Source organism: Magallana gigas, chromosome 4, assembly GCF_963853765.1.
Source record: "Magallana gigas chromosome 4, xbMagGiga1.1, whole genome shotgun sequence".
In the NCBI taxonomy this organism is placed as follows: Eukaryota; Metazoa; Mollusca; class Bivalvia; order Ostreida; family Ostreidae; genus Magallana; species Magallana gigas.
Window position 1 is genome coordinate 21,362,703 of NC_088856.1, and position 9,634 is coordinate 21,372,336.

Sequence of the window (9,634 nt, forward strand, 5' to 3'; positions counted from 1 at the left end):
TCCAACACGACAATAATAGCGAGTGATGATGTAGTATGTAGATGAATCAAATGTATAAGCCAGTCACTTGGTAGAACAACAGAAAGGTAGTTTTCATAAACATTCATGCCTAGGATATACCTTGCTACTGTCCGATATGATCCAATTATACCAATAAAAATAAGCATAATGACTATAACTCTCATTGGAGGTTTGCATTTATGAGAATATTTACAACAATTAGAAAAAAGTAATTTAAGAATACATTGCTTTAGGCCGTACGGTCTATCTTTTCTTAAATAATACGTGTTTTTATTGTTGATATTTTCATTATTGAGTGCAGAGTTTTGCTTGTCGCGAGATTGTGTTTTGTTTTTGCGTGAAAAGTCAAGTATAACGAAGATCCACACGAATTGTAAAGAGAGGAAGTATGAAAAGATTGGAGCAACTAAAGGAAGATTGTCTTTTTTATCTTCAAATTCCTCATTAGCAACCGTCGAACACGATAAATCGTACCCAATCCATATAGTTGTTATGGCATACAACCACATTCGTCCGTTTACATCTTCAAAGTTTCTGCTACACAAAAAATACTTGGTGTCATTAGAAAAAATTTCGTTCCATAATAAAGATCGAAGTGATGTAAGGGCAACCGTAAAATTTTCGTTGCAGTCAGAATTATTGTAAAATGTTTCAATGTGTAGAATGTTTTCCTCGTTGTCAGCAAATAGCAAATCGAAAGTTATTACGTCAAAATCAATTGGCAATTTAAGAAGAAATTTTTCTTTTTTAAAAACATATTGCCAGTGTAACAAGTTGTCGCGTTCTTGTTCTGAAAAGTTTTTTAATTCGTTATTTGTATAAAGATTGATATAGAACAGGTAACTAGATTGCTGCTGTAACTCGGACAATTTTTGTCTTGTCTTTAGTGCACTATTTTTTTCAAAAGTAAATAAACACGAATTGCATTTAGTTTCTCGAAATAATCTTTTTTCCGTTCTTTTTTCTCTTGAATCATTTTTTCTTTGAGCAAAAAACGGTTTTCCATATTCCCTGTTACGATTGGCATTTGAGTTGACCATGTGCACATCGGATGCTCCTTGAAAATCGGTGCTGTTGCTGGGATTCTGTTCCACATGCATATCTCTTCTTTGTGAATTGGCGATGGATATATTTGAGTTTTTGGTTTTTACATCACCTGTTGTAGGCTTCAAATTAGTGATTATTGATTCCATGTTTATCATATGTGTTTGCATCAACGTTCCATTTATTGAAGCGTTTCCTTTAATATACATTTTTTCAATAGAGAGACTTTCTCTGTTAAGACTATTTGAAATGTTAAAGAATACAATGCCACAAATGGAAAATACCAGGACAGTCAAGAACATCCCTTTGCACTCCATATCTGGAAGAAAAAAATCTTGTTGATAATGTTTTTAATAACAATTTCTTTTTTGCAAAAAAGTATTGCGTGCAATTACAAAAAAGTTCATATTCTTAATACAGCAGTATTTGATATCCCGCGCAAGCATGGTAATTAATACTTTACACATTAATATGATATGATATTAATGTGTTGAATCATATTCTTTGTTAAATGTTGTATAAACTGTGTCCGAATTTTTCTTAATTCCTTTTTTTACCTATTAAAACACTACCTGTATGGCTTGATATTTAGAGGAGCGGACAAGGGTGAAAAATCTAAACTGATATTGATGTCATATACATGTACGTAGCCTTCATTTTTTGTTGCAGGTTGTGACCACTTTTTAAAATTTTTTATTTCAAACAAATGGTTATATGTTAAGTGCGTCTTTAAATAATGTTCTTTAGGTCAAATTGCATTCTAATACTCATCACTGTCCAAAATAAGATTTTCAGATAGAATATGTTTTATAAAAAAAATGGGGAGAGGGTAACCTGTGTTTTTTTTTATCTGTTATTTACAAATTCGTGTCTAAGGTTTACTACCAATCTGCATGAAATTTGAAAAAAGCTAGTATAGGCACATTTTTGTGCATACTTTAAACCAAAGTTGTTATCTCCAAAATATCTACCAGAAGGTTAACTCACCCTACACTTTCCGCCATGACGTTAATAAGTCAACCCCGTTCTGATAAGGTTTTTCCATCAAAACTGAAATCGCTTTAAATTATTCCATTTTATTTATTAACTTTTTTGTATTTACCAGAGATGTCCGATCCAAGGTGTCTGATGCATTATGAACTCTTCATACACTTTTTGCTATGACCTTTAATTAGTAAACCCGCGTTCTTGGTTACCCCATTCTGAAAATTTCTATCCCATTCTCTCACTAGAGATCGTGCTTCACAAGCGTTCTATCTATCATCCACTAAAATCGCACATTCAAGAAACGAATTGGCTCATTTTTATTTGTTCAACATTTGTCAAATATTAAATTCTATGTAAACTCTAAATAGCTTACCAGTAAATATATTCGTTCTTTACGTAATCATTCAATACTATTTTAGTGCAAGTATATATTTTAATACAAACTACCCCTGACTTGGATTTGCCAAAGCATGTCCAGCACCTTACTCTCATTTTTGCTATTTCGGGCTTGTGTATCGAAAATGAAAGTAGGTTTTTGATTAATTTCACAATAATTACTTATTAATTAAAATCCAATTATAGCTTACGGACATCATCTCACACCACATACCAGAGATGTAAGAAAACTGTCTTAATTCATAAGTATGGATTTTTGCAACATCTTACTGTGAAATTGGGAATGCCTTTAGAAAGCTTTTACTTAGCTGAATTTAACGAAAGTGAATTATTAGTCAGCCCACGGTGAGTTATTATATAACCCTTATATTCTATGCATGCAAGCAAACAATTGACTAATACAGCTAAACAAGTGGTAAGGTACAACAGATTTGGGAGGCAAAATGGTACGCTTTCAGGCAAAAACAGGGTTTTGATACATGTACATGTATGCCCAGGTTCCTTTATTTCTTGCAATAGACAGAGAATGAAATAAAACCAAACAAACAAAAAAAGTTTTGTGAGAGTAGAGTTTCAAAGACATGGACTCTGAAGATAACAGGTAAAAAACAAATACAAAAGTGCAAGGAAAATTAATTTAATGAGCTGATAACACAAGGAATAAATATTATTACAGTAAACAACGAGCAAAAAGAAACTGTAAAAAGGACTCATTTAATGTTCATTTAAGGCCAGAAAAGCTGCAACATGTATGGATGGATTCTCAGGTAGTGTAGATTCAAGTTTGTTCAAATCATGGTCCCCGGGGCAGGGTGGGGCCACCATGGGGGATCAAGTTTTACATGGGAATATATAGAGAAAATCTTAAAGAATTTTCTTCTCAAAAAACTATTAGGCCAGAAGCGCGTAAACTAGTGTGAAAGCATCCTCAGTGTAGATTCAAATTTGTTCAAATCTTGATCCCCGGGGGTAGGATAATGGGGGATAAATTTTTACATAGGAATATATAGAGAAAATTTTTAGAAATCTATTTTTCAAAAACGAATTTGCCTGAAAAGCTGAAATTGGAGTGGAAGCATCCTCAGGCAGTGTAGATTCAAGTTTGTTTAAATCATGGACCCCGGGCTACGGTGGGGCCCCAAGGGAGTAGGGTTGGATTTTTACATAGGAATATATTGAGAAAATCTTTTAAAATCTTATTTTCAAAACCTAACAGGCCAGAAAAGCTCAAATTGGAGTGGAAGCATCCTCAAATAGAGTAGATTCAATTTTTTGTTTTTAAAATATGGTCCGCGGGGGGGAAAGGTGAGGCCACAATGGGGGATGGATTTTACACAGGAATAATTTAACTCTGGTTGTAGCGCGCTTTCTGATTGGCTGAAAAATTATTTTATATCGTATAAAGAATATTGCCTACGTCATAGTAAGACTAACGTCTATAACGTATCAAAACGCCTGACGTTACGTTTGAATTTTGTACAATTGTACCTCATTTTAAAGGTCAAATGACCGTTTTTATCTACAATGAAGAGTAAAAAAATTAAATTATTACCAATGTATTCAATATTTATTAGTTTTATACGATATAAAATGGTTTGAAACAGTTCACGCTTTTTTATATACCGCTTTTCACCTTGACCTTGTCTTTACTCAAGGTCAAATAATAAAAAAATAAAACTTTGTCTTGGCCATAACTTAAATACCCTTTGACTTGTGACACAGATAGATACTTGATAACCTAGTAGGTACCTTCCAAATTTTATTTACTGGGCCTAACTTTTTTAAAGGTCAAATTAGAAAAAAACCCATTCTTAATCTATTTTAAAATATCCTTTGACAGAAGGACTTCAAACTGTAAGCAAAGATCAATAATAATACCTTGAGACATACTGTTGTTAAATAAATAAATACCCAAATTTTTGACCTTGACCTATTTTGATTTCAATGTCAATCATCATATAAAAAATTGTGTCCAGAAAACGCGTACCATACGATCAGGGTAAATCAGAACTTTTCTATATATATATATTGGAGTAAAACAAATTAATGTAGGTTGATACAATGGATGCAGTCAAAAACTTAAAAACAAGAGATCCGTGGGCCACATCGCTCACCCGAGCAACAAAAGACATATTAAAATCAGCTTTACTGAGTTATGAGGGCAAAGTCTAAACAATTTTAAAGAAAAAAAATATGTCAAAATGCTTTCACAAAGTAAAACCATATACCGTATAGCATTAGCTTTTTTAACTGAGTGAAAAGTTTTTTCCTTTGTAAAATTGGACCCTCCCCGTTGGCCCAAACCTACTCCTGAAGATGATGATTTTGACAAAATTTTAATCTACACTATCTGAACTGACTAAAGTTACAGCTTTTCTAGACAAATTGTGTTTTAGAAGGTGATATTTAAAAAAAAGATTCCCTATATATTCCAAGTGTGTAAAATTTTTACACCACCAAATTGTGGCTCCACCCTACCACTAGGGATCATGATTTGAACAAACTTGAATCTTGCCTACATAAGGATGCTTCCATACAAGTTACGGCTTTTCTGCCCAATCGGTTTCTGAGAAGATCTTTTAAAAATCTTCTCTATATATTCCTATGTAAAATTTGACCCACTATTGTGGCCTCATCCTACCTTTGGGGATCATGATTTGAACAAATTTGAATCTACATTTTTTGAGACTGCTTCCATATAAGTTGCAACTTTTCTGGATGATAATTTTAAGAGAAGATTTTTAAAGATTTACTCTATATATTCCTTAATTGGAAAATTTAAATATTTTTATCTGTAGTTTGTTTATTAATAAATTGTATCAAAAACATCTTTTTGAAAGGTACGAAAACACTCCACATATATTGTTTTTCGTAGATTGCACAAAAACATGCGCAATAAAAAACTACATTCGGGCATCTTGATATCCATTTTTAAATTTACATTTTAAAGTATTTTTTTGAAAAATTGTTTCCCAGATATGTATTAAAGTTATTGTATTTCCTTTGTTTATTATAATTTTTTTTATTGTAGGACAAGTTCATACAAATGCCTATTTCCTTTTACATGGACTTCTGTTATTTAAGATAATAATGCAACATACGGTTTTTGACTGTCAAATTCAGATATAATTGTATAATTTTTTTAAACTACAAAACAGAAAATGAGTTTAAAAGTTTTTAAAAAAATCCCATATAATGATCTAAAATGCAAAATGGGAAAGGAAATATCTAATGAAAGTTTTGCGAACAAGTTGTCTTGCTCGAAATATTTTCCCAAGATATAGTTTGGTAATATCTTAGTGATGCCAGATAATTTCTGATCTTTGCCCTGGCCTTGTTTTAAAAGTTAACAGTGCGTTCTATCGTTACAACAGTTAAAACCCTTTTTTCAGCCAGCAATTCACAGGTTTAAGAAAAAGTAAAGAATACATTAAGGCGAATAAGCTGTTAACTTGCACGAATGAATGTCTTTATCTTTAGAAGAAAAAACATAAAGAAGAAGCATCAAACAGAAAAACAGATTTTATCGATGTATATTGTACAAAGTTTGAATCAAATTGCAGCTTTACAGCAAAACAATTTGAATTTTTTCAACTAGATTCAATGGACCATAAAAAGCAAGAAAAACAGAACATTGTATTGTAATTGACGGAGATGTCCCTGAAAATGAGATTTTGACCGTGAGAATGTCTCAAAGGTGTTTGTTCTGAATACTAACACCATTTATTTAAAAGAAACCAGTGTGTAAGACGATATTGTAAACAATTTCTACTTTTTTTATTTTTTCTGCGAAATTATGAATCCATTTCCGTTTAAAAATGCTTTTGTTACTAGAGATTGTTTTGACAGTAGATTTTAAAGAATATATATCCACCTGATGAAAACATGTCAGCTTGGCATCATATGTATGCATTGGGTGGTTTGTAAAATGAAAATGTGGTTAATCCTAAAAGTGGTTTTTAAATGTGCAATTAACCTTTAAATATCAATTATGTTTTTGTAGGAAGTGTCTGAATATGTTTATTTACAAAGTAATTTTTTTAACATTTACATTTACAGATATGATTTCTTATTTTATAAAAACGTTTAGTTCTGTATAAACGTTTTCACAATGATCATGACACGCGCTTATCGCTCGTTCTTGGATTATTGTAACATAAATTCTCGTAATTTTAACTATTCTGAAAAGTTTGCTTTTTCAAATGTTAATATAAGTAATAAACAGCAATGTTAAAAACTTCACCATAACATGAACTTGGTTGGTACGTTATCAAATCTTCTAAGAAGGCCCTCGGGCTGTACAGGATTTAATACGCTATCAACCAAGTTAATATCCCTGTAATTTGTTTTACTTGCTCTTTTGTTATTGTTATCTAACCTGCTATGTGAGTAAGAAAAATAAATTTCCACTGGAAAATATTTTTTTTATAGGAGATTTTATTTTTTTCATATGAGAACTTCCTATAATGATTAAAATTCAGATAGGATAGAACAGAACTTCTATAGGGGTTTTATATCCGATAGGATAACATTTTTCTTACGTTTACATATAATCCAAGATTAACAATACATGAAAACAAACCTATTAATAGCTCATTTAAACCAACATTTTGGACTTCATATTCGAAGATTAAAGATGCATGAACTGGACAATCTTGTTATCCTACGCCCCAACATGTGAAATATTAATAAACTGTGACTTTGATTAAATGATTTGATGATATTGGAACAATTTCATTTTAGTATCGGAAAATGTCGGCTGGCATTTTATTTTTTGAAAGCAAGATTTTAATGAATTTCGCGATACATTTTAATGGTGAGTGTTGACACCCACCTGGGACCAGAAAGTTGCTTTGGAAGTCCGATGCCAGTTTAAGCAATTTACGATCTGCACTGTATGAGGATAGTTATATAATATGATTAATTATTGCATTATTAATTTTAAGATTTAAAAAAAAAACCAAATTTCCGATTCATTTTATTCTGAACTTTAAGCCTCCTTTAAATCCCAAGAATTGGTCCTAAGTAAATGGTTCAAATAATTCAGAATCTTCGCTATCTAAAGAAGCATGCATATTAATGGTGGTACATTGTAGTTGATGAGGAAAAAGATTTTTGAAGATGCATTTTCCCTATATAAAATCAAGCATATCATTTACAACCTAAAACAGAGTATAACATTTAGATCTCATATCACAGCACAGGAATATTCTACCTTTACCACAGCATACAAGTCTTATATTAAATCATTCTATTAACATACCCGCTTTATCATTAATACATTTTTTAAACAAACCTTAAACATTTACATAATTTTTCCATTACAATCTCACCTTAATAAGCGGGAAAAAAACTACTATTTATATACTTATACTAAAAAAATAAATCTTAAATGATATGAAAAATAAAAACTCTCTTACCTCTAATATATTGCAGGTTCAAAATATTATTTTTTGTTGTTGGACGGTTTTCCCGAAACCTCTGTTCTCTAACGCTGAAGGTAAATTAAATTATTTTCAGAGAGTCAATGACTTTAATAATTAACATTTTGTTTTGTTGATATGGGTACATGTATGTGAACCAGATTTAGTCAAAGTTCTAGTTTTTAAAGCTTTCAAGCGTCAGGCTTTTAAAAGAAATAGACTACTAGGCGCCTTTATATGGCAGCCCATTGAGCTAATTTTTGTATTTAAAACTGTTTTTGAAAATAAATTTTTCACTTGTATACACGAAACTTCATAATATTGCACAGTTTCAAACATGAAACAATTTTTATTACATTATGATTTTCATTAAAGAAGCACAGATTACATGGTTGCTAGTTCGATTCACAAAACATATATGTATATCCTGCTATCATAATGAAAAATAGTTGAACCATTGATTTTTGAACGTTTATTTTCCTAAATATTGATATAAATATTATTAATAACAAGGTTTGTATATACCTTATAGAGTTCATTCGTGGTCGGTAATTTCAAACTTGGCGCGAACATAGCTCGAGCTCCTTATCAAAAGTTTTAATTAGGATACAGCACCTCACCCCATATTTCTTTAAGAACTATGACATAATGCTCAAAGGGATATAAACGTTAAACTGACTATGTATAGAATATAAACATCGTCCATGTGATTGCTGTTAACCAATGATTTTCTTGTAAATTAACACAAGATATAAGCGTTTATTTGAAACAGGATGGATTTCTGTTGAAACACAAATTTAAGAATCATTTACTGCTTTACTTTCTTTTTAAAATTGTGTTCGTTTTGAAAAATTTCTGTGTGAGCTGTGTGGTAAAAGGGATGGATCTGTGTGTTTTTAGGTCACGTGACATTGGGATATAAATAGTAATTGCACGGGTTTTGTGGTCATTTTACCGCTCATTAAACCGTAGTTGAGGTGTAATGGCCACCAGTATTGCAAGTTCGGATCCGGACATAACGGCTAACGATGAGCAGCTTTCGAATGACTATGCTGTGTCTTTGTTCAACAGTTATTTGCGTAAAGCATTACAACAGCAAAACGAAATTATTGTGATTTCTTTTGTGAAGCAGTTAAAGTCTCGGCCAAATGAACACCGCGCGAACACGCGTGAAGATCATGAGGAACCGGGAAAAAGCGGTCAGTTTGACCTCAAGCATGAAGGACATAGAATACAGCACCTATTTGATGCCGAGAGATTGGAGAAGTTAAGCGAATTAAAGAATTTGATAGCACAGAACGACTTGGGAAAAGCAGAAAGGACCATTTATAAGGAAATTGCCGAATTGCGTCAACGCAACAAAATTATCGTGGAAAACCAAATTCTTACACTGGTCAGGCTCGTAAACAAAACGCATTTTCCGCCAATGACTTTTTTCTCGCTTCAGCCAAACGTTTACTCCAGGAGCGTTCAGGCAAACCACAAAACCAAGCGATTATGCATCAGGACAACAAGCATTCTATGACCGAAAGTGGTTGTTTTGTCGACAGAGCGGAACCACGACAGGGACTGTCCCTCCGCCAGAGGACAATAAGTGCCAGCGCCTAACCCCGCAGTCGCATCGACCTCAAGTAGCAAGCAGTAGCGGAGATCAAGTTGAGTATAGTGATAATGATGATTGTGTAAGCAATTCTTATGAATATGAGCTTAATGCAGATTCAGATATTTCTTTAGAATCTCGATTAGAAAGCTGTGTACAGTTT

At 32.2% G+C, this 9,634-nt stretch overlaps 1 long non-coding RNA gene across 1 annotated transcript; it reads right to left on the reverse strand.

Moving 5' to 3' along the window:
- Positions 1-319: 319 nt before the first annotated feature.
- On the reverse strand, positions 320-8,039 carry LOC136275135 (uncharacterized). Its single transcript, XR_010713653.1, has 2 exons — positions 7,869-8,039; positions 320-1,384 (listed from the first exon to the last, which is right to left on the reverse strand). It is a non-coding gene; the product is annotated as an uncharacterized lncRNA (long non-coding RNA).
- Between the last annotated feature and the right edge of the window lie 1,595 nt (positions 8,040-9,634).